Raw genomic sequence first — 13446 nt, forward strand, 5'->3', positions numbered from 1 at the left:
TTTAAAATTGTTCCTAATATCTACTTTACAGTACTCTGAATTTATTCTTTTGGCTGTTCTAGGACTTTTGCATTTCCGTATAAGTCAGCTTGTAAATTTTCCCCAAATCTTAAAAAGCTGTTTACTCTGAAATAGTCACAAGTTTAAAAAGAAATTTGTAAGAGTAATACAAAAATGTCCATGTAATATAATCTGCAGTCCACAGTCTAATTTTGTTAATTGTTCCAATTATATCTTCAGTAACGTTTTCCCCCACATAGCCCAAGATCCTGTTCAGGACGGCACAATTCATCTGTTATTGTGCCCCTTTAGTCTGCTTCTCATCTAGGGCAGTTTCTTGGCCTTTCATGGTCTTTCACAACATCATTGTGATGTCTTTCACGACACCATCATGACAGTTTCCGTAGAGACAGGTGATTTTGTAGAATGCATCTCAGTTTGAGTCTGTCAGCTGTTTCCTCGCGATCAGGTTCAGGTTTTGTATTTTTGGTGGAGATACGGCATAAGTCATGCTGCTTTTCTCAGAATATCACATCAGGGGCACGTAAGGTTGGTTTGTCTTACTGTGGGTTACCTTGACCTCTTGCTTAAGCTGGTGTCTGCCCACCTTCTCCACTGGGAAGTTACTCTTTTCTTTTTATATTGTTAAATATCCTTTGGGGGGAGGTTTCAAAGAATATTTAGCTATTTTAGTTTTAGCTTTCATTGGGGAGTCTTGCCTCCTGGTTGTAAAATGGTGATTTTCTAACTAATTGTTTCTTCTACATTTATGAGTTGGTCTTATATTGTAAGGAAACACATCCCCTCTTCTATTACTGTGTTTAGTATGAACTCATGACTTCTTGTCTTACTCAATGCATTTTAATCCATTACTGTTTTTATTTATTGTTATTCTCTAATTCTCCAAGATTGAGGCAGGAGAGCTGAGTCCTGACTCCTTTTTTGAGTATGTCCTTATTTTGTTGTACAAGGAGATTTTCCAGGCTCACTCATAATTTCCTTTTCTCAGCCCTTGAATTCACAATTTCTCCCTGGTTTCTTTTCATTGGAAATAACATTCGGAAAATGAGATCAAATCGATTTTAAATACCATTCATTGCTTTGAACTAAGAGGTGAGAAATATCTCAACATGGTTCTAATTGGCATTTTCCTTACAATGAGTAATATTGAACATTTTAAATGTTTACAGCCATTTTATATTTTAGCAAATTATCTTTTCATGTCCTTTGCACATTTTTCCTTAAGATGTCTTCATATTTTGTCCTCAAATTTTACAAGTTTATGTTTTTCTGTGGTATATGTTACAAATAATTTTTCCCACTTGTCACGTTTCATTTGATTTTGCTATGTTTCTCATGCAACTTAAAAATTTTTTCTGTAGTCAAATTTATCAGTATCTTATTGCACCTTAATGAAAATACATAGTTGAAAACCTTCCCCCTACACTCAAGTTATCAAAGAATTCTTTCATGATTTTTTCTGATCATTCTTTGTATCCATATCTCTGATCCATTTGGAATATATTCTTGTATATTATGTAAGGTATGGATGGTATTTTGACATTTTCCAAAGAGTTTGTACTATGTTTAATATCTGTCTGGGCTACTGTTAGCTCTTCATCTCTGGTTCAGTATTTCCATGTATACTCACATATTTATTTTTCCAAATTAATTTTATTCTCAACTTGTAAGCCCCAGTGGAGGGAGGGGAGCCTTTTTTTGTGTGTTTGGTTGGAGTTCTAGTGCATGGATAAGTTAACTTAAGGAGAATCGGCATCTTTGTGATGTTGAGTTGTCCTTTACAAAAACAGAAAGTATTTTTTTCTATTTGTTCATGAGCACGTCATACAGGGTTGTTGTACTTCATGTTAAGTTTATTTGCAAGGATTGTATCTTTTTAATTTCTACTGTAAACGATATTGTCTCTTACACAGTGTCTTCTGATTGGTTATTGTTCATGCATATAAACATTTCTGTTATTTTTATATTATTTTAATATCCTGCTCGCTTTCTGAATTCTCTTGGTGTTTGAGTTAATTTATCATTGATTCTCTAGTGTTCTCTAGTTTTATTATCACATCTTCTGCAAATAGAGATGGATTTACTTCAACATTCCCTGTTTTCATGCCTCCAGTAGTTTTTGTTTGTCAAATTGCAGTAGCTAATACTTTAAGTGGGATGATAAGGGATAAAGGAAATAGTGGAGGAAATGTCTTATTCCAAACCATAGTGGAAAGATCTGTAGGGTCTCTTAATAGGAGATAGATGGACAAATAGATAGTAGGAAGAGAAAGAGGAAGTACCCATAAAAATTATTTTTGAAGGTTTTTTTTTAATCAGTAATGAGAGTTGAAATTTGCCTGATTCATAGCATCAATGGAGTTAATCAAATTATTTTTCTCCATAGATGATTAATAACTGAATTATATTATTGAGTTTCCTAATATGGAACAATTCTTACACAGTTGAAAATAAGCTTGGAAGTTTTCCTTCATTTTCTGTGTTTTGAAGCAATTTATTTGCATTGAGATTGTATGGTCTCTGAAAGGTTAGCAGAATTCCCCTGTGAAGACGTCGGGGCCCTTTGTATGTACTTGTGTGTGTGCATGTGTGTGTGTGTGTGTAGAAGTGACTTGATAAAGTTCTTTTTTTCTTTCATGGAAAATTGACCTCCTTAACTTTCTCTCTCTAATGGATTCAATTTCAGTAAAGTCTGTTTCCCCCAAGAAATTGTCCATTTCATCTGTTGCCACATTATTGAATAAAAGGGTGTGGAGTAGTCTTTGATGACCTTTTTGTTTTTCTCTGTAAAAGTAGTATTGTTTCTTATTAGGGATATGTGCCCCCTTTATTCTTTTTTTTTCCCCCTTTATTCTTAAGTGGCTTTTATGTTTCATTTTATAATCCCCAAGTTTTGATTCACTAGTTAGATCCACTGTTTTTATCTGCTCCATACAATTAAATTCTTCTTGTATCTTTATTTTTCTTGCCTTGTATTTTCTTTTGGCGTATTTCATTTTTCTCCTTCTAGATTTTTTGAGCGGGGATTTAATTCCTTTTTTGACATTTTTTCATTTCTATCGATAACAAGTGTTTAAGAATATGAATTTTCTTCTAATGTGCCTTCAATGGATCCCATAGCTTTTATGTGTAAATTACATTTGATTTTTAGAAATTTTGACAGTTTCAGTATCTCTTTTCATCCTTGTGTTGTTTGATATTAGAATACTTTAAATTTACAGTTGGAAGAGACTTTTTAAATTTTCTTTTTAATTCTAGTTTTACGATTAGAATGTTTTTTATGAAACTTCTTTATAAACATGTTGATATTTCTCAATATCAGTAAATAACCTAACATGATTCATTTTGTGACTGGTCCCTGTGTATTTGAGAAGAAAGTCTATTTGCAATTAAGAGCATGTAATGACAAAATGTATCATAGACCTATGTCACGATGTGTAGTTTTTTTATCTTTAATTTTTGTTCTCTTGCCTTATTTTGTCCTAATATTAAAGGTTTTAATATTGATGTATTTACATCTGTCTCCTTTCATCTCCTGTAGTTTCTCCTTTGTGTGAGTGATGGCCGTACTTCTGGGCGTTCTGTGATACCTCTGATTTTAATTGTGGTTTGTCATGTTTAATCTTCATTTATGCCTGACTGTTCCCTTGCCTGGTGTTAGGATTTCAAATCCTGCTTTCTCCTAGTTTTCGTCTGCCTGGTACCTCTTTGCAGATACCTTTATATTTACCCTTCTTGTATCACTAGGTTTTGTGTGTGTGTTCTCTGTAAAAAGTTCTGTAAGGAGGTAAGTTCTGCTTTATGAACTTATTTGAAAATAGTTTCCTTTTGGTAGAAGAGGTAAGTCCTTCACCTTTAGGATAAGGCTCACTTCGGTGCCAGCTCTTAGCTTTACATAGTGTGTCTTCTTGGCTCTTTTTGGATTCCATCTGTGGAATATGGGGACTTGTATATTTTTGTTCTGATGCTTGTCATTTTCCGTCTTCTTATCTAACTTTTTACTCAGCAGTTTGGCTGTTTTGAATGCTCTACTCTGACTTTTTTAAATTAATTTTTGTTTTGGGGGAAGGGGGAGGTAATTAGGTTTATTATTTTTTACTGGAGGGATTGGGGATTGAACCCCGGACCTCAGCGGGCATGCTAACCACGGAGCCATACCTTTGCCCGACCCAGCTCTGACTTTTACCTACTATCTCTACAACAGCCAACGGGCTAGTTTCTTTTTCCTCTCTCTCTCTCCCTTTCCTCCTCTCGTGTTTGAGTGTCATCCTTTCTGCTCTGTCACGGTATTTGACGTTTGAGCATTATACTTCTTGTTCCCACCCTTTTCATTTTAGATCCACAATTAAATATATTGAATGCTCACCGTCAGTTCTTATAATGAAGGTTCCCTGGGGCTTGCCACAATTGAGTTATAAAATCTTTACTCTGTCAAAAATACTGCAAGTATTATGTAACATATAATATTATTTTATATACATATAACAGATAAGAATATGTTAACTCTAGTCAGGCAGCTACTTTCTGATATACCACATGCTATAATACAATTGTCCATGACTTTACAATTATCTTTTATTTTCTTCCCACACATTAGGCCATTTTTAAATTGTTTTCTGTGCTCAGTGTGAATTTAGATTTATCAGCATGTTTGCCACTTTTTTGCTCACGTTTCTTTCTTTCGTATGAAGACTTTCTTCTAGGATCTGTTTCTGCTTCCTGCAGTTTCATTTAGTGAGCATCATTTGGCATCAAAAATCTCAGATTTTTATTAAACTAAAAATGTCTCCAGTGCATTTTTTTCTTACAATGCAGTTGTCCTGGGTATAGAATTCAATTTGAAAGTTATTTTTCTCTTAACTGTCATTACCTTCTGCTATGGAGAAAGGTATCAATTTAACTTTCATTTGGTCTTTATTTCCTCTGCATTTTTTTATTTTACAAATCACTGTAATTTTAAAATTAAACTTAAAAAATGTACATAATTGTAGATTCACATGAACTTGTAAAAAATGACACAGAGAAATCCCATGTACCCTTGACTAAGTTTCCTCCAAAGGTAACAGCTTAAAAAAACTGTGGCACTGATAGCCAAGACATTGACCTTGATGTAACCGAGACAAAGAGCAGGTGCATCGCCACCAAGATCCCGCATGTTGCCCTTTTATAGCCACACCCACTCACCCCACCTCCACCCCCTTCTGAGTCCCTAGTTTATCAACTCTTCAGTCTTGTGTCATAATTTATTCTAATCTCAATCACCTCTCCTTCCAGAAGTGGGAGGAGACCCAAATGCCCATGGGCCGGCTCTCGCTATGATACGTTTTTCTTCCTCTCAGCCATATCCGTGGCCTCCTGGGCAGTTCCCTGCAACCTGTTGAATGAAGCGGGAAAAAAAAAAACAACTCCAGCGTGGTTTACAGGTGGCTCTGTACACTACGGAGGCACCACCTGAGAGCAGACAGCAGAAGAAGTACAACCTCACCCTGGGACACCCCTGAAGGGCAGGAATAAAGGAAAACCCTCCGAGTAGGCAGAACTTCGATCTGTCTGGATGGCATCCTGCCTAGAAGGAGAGATGGCCCAGAAGTATGAGTCTATTCTGTGCCGCAGGCTGTGGCCAGTGGTGTGGAGGGTTCGTGGTTGGAATAATGGCGACAAGGTGGCCTGAGGAAAAGCTGTGTGGATAGACCTTCCAGTGTGTGAACAGGAGGAAGATCTGTCCTCTGTGGATGCGCACCAACAGGTGGTCTCAGCAGAGATGAATCTGAGAAGTTAAGTGGGCAGTTTGACCCATGCTTGGGACACTAGTCAGCCTCTTTCCCCAGCCTGCCCAATGGGCTCGCAAAGTGGTCGTGGTGCTCCACATGGGGGATTCCACTCAACAAGACTGACCTGGCCTCTGCCCCCAGTTACTCAGTCGAATATGAATCAAGGTGCTGCTGTGGGGAATCTGTAGATGTAATTAATGTCCCCTATTAGTTGACTTCATGTTAGGGAGATTTTCTCAGTGGGCCTGACCTAATCAGGTGGAAAGCATTAAAAGCAGAGAGTTTCTGGAGAGAGACAAAGAGAAAAATAGGAAGAGAAAATATTGCCACCTGTGGGCAACAGCTTGGGCCCATGTGCCTAGAGTTGCAGCCTGCTCCTGATGGTCCCCTCAAATGGCCTGCCTTCTAGACTCTGATCTATCCTTAAAGGTCAGAGCCCTGAGAATAGCCCCTGTCTATTTTAGGCTAAAGGCAACATTCTTTTACAAAAGGTGCAGAGCCGGCAAGTCTGAGCCTAGAAAACTGGGCACAGGGTTAAAGCCAAATAAACAGCTCTAATATGGAGTCTGGTTTGTTCTTTTCTATTACAAACAGGCCTAGCCAGCTCCCACCCTGAGTATGCAACCCATGTGTCCGTCACTCACACACACACCTATGTGTTTACATATCTACTGCTGTAGGAACGTCTCCTACTGACTTGCTCCCCCTGTTTACTGCTGAAGAATGCAGAATGGTTAACTATTCAACACGTGGAGATGTAGAAGTAGACCGTTACTTTCAGCAGCAAGATAGAGGGGTCACAGAAATACTCAAACGGCTTGCTCTCACAGACAGTGCTCAGGAACTCAGAAGAAGAGTGGTTGTGAATAACCAGACATATGCATTGCCTGTGCCCCTTTCAGGCCCAGATATTTAAGTTAGAATACTTTCTGCAAAGAAAATCCCCTCCATTCAGTCAGGTTCCATCGACCCACCCCTGTAAGCAAAATCAGTAGGTAAGAAAAGTGGAAAATATTTCTTTTTCCCTCCCTTGTTGACCATGTGAAGATTTCAGGATATTTGAAATTTGGCATGTTATACATTTCTAGTAAAGCGTGAAGTTTCCAGGAAGATATTATGAGTAGAAATTAATCATTTAAAAGTGTCAAGTATTCCCAAGGGATGGCAGCTGTATCTAGCAAAAGGGTAGCAGGGGAGAGTATAGCTCAGTGGTAGAGTGCATGTCTAGCATGCACAAGGTCATGTGTTTGATTCCCAGTACCTCCATTAAATTAATAATAATAATAATAATAAATAAGCCTAATTACTCCCCCACCCTCAAAAAAGGGTAAAGCCAAACTTTTCTTTAAAAATTCCCATAGTCCATCTTTTGTCACAGAGTCTGACTGAACCTATCTTTTAACAATGGGGATGGGGCATGGTGGGATTTAAAATTAACTCGTTTGAAAATAAAATGTGTGTTTTCTGAAATAACCCAATTCAAACTGGCCTAGAAGAGGTGCTGCAGACCCAGGTCCACAGGGTGAGGTAGGTTTCACTCTGGGGATGCGTGAAGCAGCGGGAACTATGGAAACCGCACGGTGAATTCCCTGCAGGGGCGGAGTGAACTGAGGCCTTAATTTGTTCCTCAGTTTTTAATTACGCCTGTTGTCCTGGGGTCATTGTCAGTCTCGAAACCTCTCAAAAGCGTCCTGGTTTGAGCAATAAATTCCAAATTTAATTCCATTGTGTTTTGAGAACATATTTTATATGATTTTAATTTCCTGAAATGTATTAAGATTTGTTTTATGGCAAAGAAGATGCTCTGACCAGGAGAAACGCACAGGTGCACTGGTAAGGCAGGTGAACATATTCTGCTGTTACTGGATACCGTGTTCTGTTAAATGTCACGTAAGTCAAGTTGGTTGATAGCACTGTTCTTGTCTTCTGGATCCTTGCTGATTTTCTGCCCAATTGTTTTAACACTTATTGAGAGGGGAGTATTGATATTTTCAACTATTATTGTTGAAAAGTCTGTTTCTCCTTTTGGTTCTGTCAGTTTTTGCTTCATATATTTTGGGGCCCTGCTGTTAGGTGCATATCTGCTTTGAATTGTTATATATTCTTGATGAACTGACTGATTGCTATAAAATGTTCGTCTCTAGTAATGCTTTTTGTATTAAAGTTATATTTTCTGCTCTTGGCATAACCATTCCAACAGTCTTTTGGTTACTGTATGCACGCATGGTATATTTTTTTCCATTCTTTTACTTTCAACCTGTGTCTTTAAATCTGAAATCTGTCTAACAGCATGTAGTTGGATCATTTTTTTTAGAAATTTACTACGATGATCTCTGCCTTTTGATTAGAATACTAAATACAGTCTTAACATAATTATTGATACGATTGCGTTTACTGCTCCTGTTTTGCTTTTGGTTTTCTTATATCCTCTTTGTTACTATTACTCCTTTTCTGCCTTCTTTTGTGTCAGATAATGTAAAGTGCACCATTTTAATTCTTTTATTGGATGGTTTAGTCTTTTTTTTTCTTTTACTTATTTTCTTAGTGGCTGCTCCGGGGACTAAATATGCATCTTACCTTAAAACAAAATGGTTCAGACTATTACTAATTTAGTTTCAATAGTAAACACAAATTTTGTTCCCATATAGTTCCCTATCCTCCCTCATCGTGGGGTTCTTATCCTACATATAAACTCATCAATACAGTTTTATAATTATTATTTCATGTTACATACCATTTAAAATCAGTTAAGAGAAGAGAGAGTAAAACATGGATTTCTACTTTCTATTATATTTACCTACGTAATTTCCTTTACTGGTCTTCTTCCTCTCTTTGTATGGATTCAAGTTACTGTCTAATGTCATTTATTTTCAATCTGAAATGCTTACTTTGATATTTCTTGTAAGGCAGTTCTGTTACAGATTAATTTACTCCATTTTTAGTTACCCAGGAATGTGTTTCAGTTGCCTTTTTGAAGGATAACTTAGCTTGATACAGAAGTTTTGACCATTATGTTTTCAAATATTTTTCTTCTTTATCTCCCTCTGTCCTTCTAGGATCACACCTATTGGTCTGTTTGATGATGTTCCATGCGTGTCTTAAGGTCTGTTCATTTTCTTCTCTGTGTTTTCTTTCTGTTCTTTAGACTGAATAATCTCTGTTTACCTATATTCAGGCTGGCTGGTTTTTCTCCTGCCTGCTCAAATCCAGTATTGAGACCCACTAGTGAATTTTTCATTTCAGTTACTGTTTTTTTTTTTTTAATTAAAGTACAGTCAGTTACAACGTGTCAATTTCTGGTGTACAGCACAATGTCCCAGTCATACATATACGTACATATACTTGTTTTCATATTTTTTTCATTAAAGGTTATTACAAGATATTGAATATAGTTCCCTATGCTATACAGTATAAACTTGTTGTTTATCTATTTTATATATAGTAGTTAGTATCTGCAGATCTTGAACTCCCAATTTATCCCTTCTCATCCCCTTTTCCCCAGTAACTGTAAGTTTGTGTACTAGGTCTGTGAGTCTGTTTTTGTTTGTAGATGAGTTCATAGTGTCTTTTGTTTTCTTTTTTAGATTCCGCATATGTGATATTGTATTTTTCTTTGTCTTTCTGGCTTACTTCACTTAGAATGATGATCTCCAGGTCCATCCATGTTGCTGCGAATGGCATTATTTTACTGTACTTTTTCACTGCAGAATTCCTATTTGGTTCTTTTTAAATATGATTTCTATCTCTTTATTGCTATTATCTATTTGATGAGACGTGTTGCCCTATTTTTCTTTAATTCTTTAAACACGGTTTTCCTTAGTTCTCTGAACATAGTTATAAAAATTAATTAATTTAAAGTCTACCTGATCAGTTGAACTTCTGGGTATCCTTAGGGTCAGGTTCTTTCAATTGCTTCATTTTCTTTTGATTGCTTTGTTTGCATATCTCATGACATTTGTTGAAAACTGGCCGTGCTCGTCATATATTTTAGTACCTTTGAAATCTAATCATCCGTCCCTTCCTCTCTACTGTTTGTTTTTGTTGTACTGTTTTTGTCATTGAGGGTTAGATTTGGTTTTTGTTTAGTAACTTTCTTTGACCAGTTCTGTAGTGTTTGTATTTCCTGTAGTGTGAAATCTGTTTTTCATTTTGTTTCGTTCTTGGTCTTGGCTTCCTGGGTGTCATTCCTGGATCAGCACCATTCTCTGTGCTCTTTCTTGACTGTTGACTCAGTCCTGAACATGCATGCATCCTTCCAGATCCCTAGCAATATGTCAGCGGTTTTCACAGCCCACTACGGACATGTGGGCCCTTACATTTCTTTTCAAATTTTTGTCTGGGTTCTTTTTAGCCCCAGTTTACATCACAGCCATAGGAAGGGGCACTACCTACCTTCCCTGACTGCTACGGATTTCTGTTGTTAACAGCTCCGCCCTGGGAAGAAAGCTTCTCCTTGGAGCTCTAAGTCAGGTCAAATGGTGGCAAAGCCTTGGGGACAGCTTTCTGTGGCATTCCAAATCAAGTTACCCCCTTCGGTGGCAGCAAGCCTGCTGGTCTTCGTGTTACCATGTCAAGGAGCTGGGAGGGCGATGGGAGTACCCTTAAGTTAACATGTCTTGGACCTCACTGTTCAACAGTTTTTCTTCAACAAATACTTTTAATCTGTTGTGTGCCTTAGTTACATTTACAGAGTTCTGAAATGGCTGCTTTTGATAACTTTGCCCGAGTTGTCATTGGTTTTTGAGGGGAGAGAATTTACTGAGATGCTCACCCCACCATCTGGAAGCCTCACCTCTGAGTAGCAAGTTGCATGGCCACTCTGCCTAAAGGTCAGCCTGTTACTCAGGCCAAGCCAGTTGTCACCATGTGTGAGTTGTGTTCCCAGTGTGATGTCGAATATGGATAGGTTTGTAAAAAGCCCTGAAATTTGTACTTTATGCTCTTCCAAACACATTTTCTCTGGGTGGTATACAACCACCCCTGCCCAGGGAGGTGGCAGCGCTTCCAGTCCACCCACTTTCCAGTCTTCGTTCCCTCCACCAATTCACGCTCATTGAGCACCTGTCACTGGCCTGGAATAGTGTTGGCTGCTAGGGAGAGAGTGGTAGCAACACGAAGAATGTGGAATAAATTAGACTTAAATTAGTACACTGAGTCAATTAAAGCACATTTCAGATTTTCCTTTCTAAGGTTGTACATTGCAAAATATAGTATCTGATCTCTGGTTTTATTTGTCTTTCAATCTGAACTCAGAAAAATGAAGGAAACCCATTTCTTTGGACTTCTGTATTAGGAAATTCTGAACCGTAAATATTTTTGAATCACAAGTTTCTATAAAGTACCCATACTCGTTTAAAATTAAGCTATGGAGCCACTGAAATTGGTTGCAGACAGTCTATTCAAAATGACGTTGACAAACAGATAATCATGTAAATTTTGGATGAAATGAACCTTTTTGCGTACTTCAAAAGCATTACCTTACATCACTGCAAACCTGGCGAGTAATTGCAAGGATCAGAGTAATTCATATTCAAATACTCACCATGTTTGCTCCCGGCATTGATTCTCCCAGATGTGCTGATATTATAAAAAAGACATTAAGGCTAATTTTTAAATATTTAAAATACTGTTTTCACTGAGAGAACTATGGCATTTCCAATTTAAAAAAAAAGTTCTTTCTGATTTGAAGCTACTTCTTACAATGGAGGCTAACACTGACTGAAGACTCTGTGTCATCCTAGTTATGCTTCCCCTCGGGGTAGACACCCCCCACCCCACCCCCCGCTCCAGGCAGTCACCATAATCATTTACATCAGTGCCTGCAAGGAGCAATCACAGCCAGACAGGGGCTGCAGTCAATCAGGGCTTCTCTCTCCCTCTCCCCTCCTGCATTCTTGATCCCTCCTTTCTCCCTCTCCCCCTCCCCACCTTCTCTCATCTTTCGGAGACTGCTTCCCTGACAGGTCCATTCTATCAAGAGGAGCTTCTAAGATCACAGAAGCACAGAATTCTTATATAAGAAGGAACAGACTTAAAGGTCACAGTTTCAGTGTAAAAAAATATCTCGAGGGCATCCTTGATAGATAATCATTCAACCAGCGCTTAAAGCAGGACTTTCCATTTTGGGTTACACTTTTGTTCTAAATCAGCTTCCATCTGGAAGCAATTGCGTGGTGGTGTGAACACAGAATCAGAAACCATGAGAGCTGAAATCTAGGCTTGTATCTTCTTCTCATGTGTGAGAAGATTTGAGCCCATGCATTAACCTCTTTGGGTTTCAATATCCTTATTTATAAAATAGAGATTTCTCATTTACTGAACCTTTTCCCCCTAACTTATCCCCTAATTTTGATAGTTACTCTAGAAATATTTGAACTCAATCACTGTATACAAGCATTTAGGTCAACTTCAGCCATAACCTGCCCTAGATAGACCCATGGCTTCCCAAGAAATAGAGAAGTAATACTGATTGCTGACTTATTAGAATGTTCTGTTTTTCTATTTATGATGATGTCAAAAGAGAAACATCTACACACTCTGACTCTAAAAGCAGGGCACTATAATTTATAATTACCTTCAAAAATTTTATTTCTTGTCTTGTTATCCCTGTCCCCAAGGTGATTCTTTATTATGTCCTCATTAAAAATAACTCTGAAATATCTACAGCACAAAAGCAGACAGCAGAAGACTAATGTGATGTTTTTCCCTGAATTGTCATCAGATTTAAGGCTGAGCAGACTGTCAATGCAGTAGGTGTACCTTCAAACTGGAATTCACCCTGCAGGACTCCTGGGGTTTTCTGTAACAAAGCCTAGAACTTGTCAAGAAAGTCATTGCCACCTGATACGGAAGACATCATTTTCCGTTCGGATTCTGATGTTTAAAGTGAGCATGTGTATTGTAGCATTTAGACCCAACCTGAAGCAGATTTTCCTGCAAACCACAAAGCAGATCTAACCGGCAAAGACTATATACGAGAAAAGTTAGTAAACAGCAAATGAAAACAGAATTTCCATAGTCAGCCTCGGGTTTTCCTTTGGCCTTGGCTGATTTAATGCCATGGTAAACTGGAAAGCACACACATCACTCTTCAAATATAGCACCATTTAAAACAGGGAAGTGCTTCTGGGGTGAGGTTTTAAGAGCACACTTTTTGTTGCCCTTCACCTTTCTATTGTGAGAGGCTGAAACCAGGGAAAGAAGGGGCCATGGAACCCCTGCATCGTTAATGAATCAGGGAGGCCAAAAATGGGCACCTGTCTTTTTGAAGAATGCACTAGTCTGCGCATCTCTGACACAGTATAATAGCTGACCTTGAATCCTGTGAAAAGGCTTTTCAGCATAAGTACTTGGGGTTTTCAGTGAATGAATGGTTATTCAAGAGGAAAGCCTGCTGTGTATCTGCCTGTATGTGTGTCCATGGCCATGACCATGACCCCGTCTGTGTTCATCAAACAGTGAGGTGGAGGAAGTTTAAAGAAAGAGGCACCATTAAGTAGTCAGTGTAGGCAGGCCGCATTTTCATATCATTTGCCAGCAGTCATAATTCCGCTTTTATAATTCCCAGTAAGTCACAGAGGAAGCAGAAAGTGTTCCTTTCATGTACTTTGTTCTGGATACTTCCTCCAAGGGCAAGTAGAGGGTCCACATGCAG

This window comes from Vicugna pacos, chromosome 27 (genome assembly GCF_048564905.1).
Source record: "Vicugna pacos chromosome 27, VicPac4, whole genome shotgun sequence".
Taxonomy (NCBI): domain Eukaryota; kingdom Metazoa; phylum Chordata; class Mammalia; order Artiodactyla; family Camelidae; genus Vicugna; species Vicugna pacos.